Here is a 3,705-nt window from a genome sequence, read left to right as displayed (position 1 = left end):
TTTAACATTTAACAAGATGAACATACAAAAACCTTTCATGTCAAAAGTATAACTCTTACTTATAGCTTTCCTAACATTTTTCTGTCTCATTTACTATTAACCTTCTACAACAAAGTTCAGCTTAAAGTGTCCTTTTTCTGTTTTCAGATTGTTACATCTTAAAATTTGACTGGCTGCCAATAGAACAGTATTAACCTTGAAATTTTAGAAAAGAGCAAGTTAACCCTATAATCACAGTTTAAGAATTTGCAATTCATAAGAAGTGTTATCAAAACTAAATAGTTTTCACTAGGAGGTAACTGTCACAAAGCAGAAGTCTGAGCAACTCCTAGGCTGGGTTGTTTTGAAATCTCTTTAATTATGGGGAATCCAAGGTCAGCTGCAGTTTGACGGACCTCCTGGAAATGGTTTAAAATCAAGGTGAGGGGGTAGATGAGCTCCCTCCCATTTTATCAGAAAATTTAATATAAGCAAACAGACAAACAAGGGAGCAAAAGAGGCGAAACAGAATGTAAGACAAAGGCTTACAAAAGCCACATCAAAGAAGAACCAGAGACTCTGTCAGGGAATCCCCTTAATCTCTTCTTCTGAAACCAGAAGAACTCTCTTTCTTGACCAGAGAGTCTTGAAGAGGGGAAAGAAATCAACCTCCCTTGTCAGGAGCCAGTGACGCAGAGCACTGTCCAGCAGTGCCTCAAACCTGAAAGAGCAGCGGGGTGGAGATGGGGCAGAGAGAAAGGAAGGACGCCAAGACAAGAGTCTGATCAAGGCGACATTTATTGCCGGCAAGCATCAGCCTTTTAAAGCAAAAAACAAAAAAAAAAAAAAAAAAAAAAAAAAAACATACAAACTATTATGGGATGGGGTTACCATAGTAAATGAAAGTTCACACAGGAAAAGAGCAAACAGGCTCAACAAAAACAACCACCATGGGTAGTAGTAACCCAGACAACCACACATCTGAAGGTCAGAGACAAGAAACTGCAACTTTCAGGAATTCGACAAAGGAAACACACCACCTTTTAAACTGGAGAAACTGAACAAATATGGAGTTACTAAAGTTAACAATACTTACAACCAATACTCATGATTCCCACATTCCCTCCCCATAAACAGAGAGACAGTTCCTACCAGAGGGGCAAAGGACCTCTCCGGGCCCTGCAGCCGGAAGTCCACTACCATGTCTACCTGGACCTCCCTCCCTGCCTTCAAAATGATCCGGATCACAAATTACCAATTCAGACATTAACAGGAAAAGAAAGACACAGAAGCAAAGAAAAGGAAACCAAGGACAAACTATTTCTACAAATTCTAAAAAATTACACAATTGCTGGTGCCCTACTCTAGCACCACTGACATGCAATAAATCTTTAAGCATATGTACAAAAAGCATGCAACTATTGCCGGCTCCCATTTTTAATATTTACAAGAAAGTTCACCACTCCTTACCTTTTTGTTGAGGCCTTGTTCTTCTCTGCGGTGTTCTTCACTGGATCCCTGTTCGGGCGCCACTTGTGGCAGTCCAGCTGTCACATCAGGAACATGCCTGAGTTGGGGAGTGAGGATTAAGAAAGGAAAGAACACTCAAGCCTGAGTGGAGACCAAGAGAAGTCTGATTTATTTCACAGAAACAGCTCCTTTTAAAGGCACATCAACAGGAAGCACCTGACTCCTACAGATAACGTCAGATCTTTAACAGGAAGCACCTGACTCCTACAGATAACATCAGATCTTTGGCTATCTCTTCGAGTTTCTCTCATGCAGGGTCAAAAACAAGTTTAGCATGTGCAGTCCTTAAAAAGGAACAAATGTTAACAAATGCTAATTAGGAACATCCTGACCACATTGTGTCAATGCCTTGATTATAAAGAAAGAAGCTATCTTTCAAATGTCAAATGCCAGTGGGCCATGACTGGCTCCCACACACTTTCCCTCACTTACAAAGCAACATATTCAACAATTTATTGTTGGACATTCTGAATTCTTTAATTCTTTAATTTTAGTCAGTAGTCCTCCTTGTGATTTATATGTTAGATTTGTATTTGCCCTTTAGAGCTACTACATTAAATCAGTACATTTTTTTTTGTAGGAGAGGCTGTAGCTATGTTTTTAAAATACCCAATCTTTAATCAGCCCTTATATAATGTCAATTTAATATTCCTTTCTTTTTCTATGGTCTCACAGTGTATAGATAATCAGGCTCCTTAACATCCTTAACAGTTCCCATTTAAAATACTGGCCCTGCCAACCCTTTGTCCAAGAAACCCTCTATACTCTGCTGTGTGAAGGTTCTCCTGCCTCAGATCTTGATTCTTTACTACCAGTTTAATTCTTGGTTACTCCCTGTCTTCTAATTTGATATCCTTTCCAAATTTACCTCTCCTGGGGCACCAGGTTCACTTTATCTCACAAAAAACAGTTTTAAAAAATCCTACATTTAATTCTGCCCTCAAGAAGCACAGTTTTGGGCAGAATTCTAATCTTGGGAGTAGTGCTTAGGTAGAAAGATTAAATTAATATTCAGTTCTTATGATTCCATATGCCAAGCCCAAATAACTTGATCAAGTTAAATTCTTACTGGCTAAGAATATTAAGTATCCAATGTACAAATTTTCCCAAAAGAAATATGTACTAAAAAAAAATAATGACTGCTACTAAAGTCATTATGGCCACTATCAGTATACAAAAACAATTATAAAGGCCAAGAATCTAACTTAAATTTTAAAACCCTAAATTATAATGTAAACCTTAATTTGCTTCCATGCTATTGTGGGAAAGAATAATTTTCAAATTCCTGGGCCCAAGGGATTTTTAATCTTTCAGAAGGAAAAAAATGACAATTGCATTGAATTTGACCAAAACTTTGAAAGAGATAAATGATCTCTTATAAAAGTAGTTGAACAAACCCAACTAAGGGCATTGTGGGAATTTATCTTGGAGAATATAAACATGAGTTGAGTTGTGCATCAGTGGTAGGAATTAGCCAAAGTGGGAGGAAGGACGGACCAGACAAAGCAAACAATGACCCTCACTGCAGAGTAGACAGGGAGACTGCTATCTTTATATATGTTCTAGGAGCCTGAGGAAAGTGTTACCTGGAAAGTCTGTGGGTGCTAGACAACAAAAACACCTGACAAAACTGTGTAAAGACATCTGCATTATTCTTTAAAGCAATAGAAAAATCACTCAGAACTTAAAGCAGAGAAGATACACTATGAAATTTAGTATACTAATGTGAAGATTGAATTTCAAGCATAAATCTAATGGCAAAGAGACCATCAAAATTGTACAGTGAGTGAATACTGGAGTAATTGTAGTGAGAAGTAAAGAGAAATGTAAATATAGAGAGAGCTAGCCCCTTAAAGTCAGGGATTTCTATTTTTTATTCATTGCTTGGTCCTAAAAATCCAGAATTGTGCCAACCACATAGGGAACATTCTACTTTTTTTTCTTAGTAAAAGCTTTAAATATATGTTTAAAAGTTACATGTTCAAACCCTTACATTTGGGTATTGAAATTTAAGCAAATCTTTAAGTGTATGAATGTCTCCTTAATATACAGATTATAGCCTGGGCATGGTGGCACATGTCTGTAATGCCAGCACTCAGGAGGCTGAAGCAGGAGGACTGTGATCAGTTCAAGGCCAGCCTGAACTACATAGTGAGATCTTGTCTCAAAAAAAAAAAAAAAAAAGTAATTTTTGGA

This window comes from Fukomys damarensis, unplaced genomic scaffold, assembly GCF_012274545.1.
Source record: "Fukomys damarensis isolate Sample0158 unplaced genomic scaffold, DMR_v1.0_HiC HiC_scaffold_36, whole genome shotgun sequence".
Classification (NCBI taxonomy): domain Eukaryota; kingdom Metazoa; phylum Chordata; class Mammalia; order Rodentia; family Bathyergidae; genus Fukomys; species Fukomys damarensis.
Note: the sequence above shows the minus strand (reverse complement) of the source record.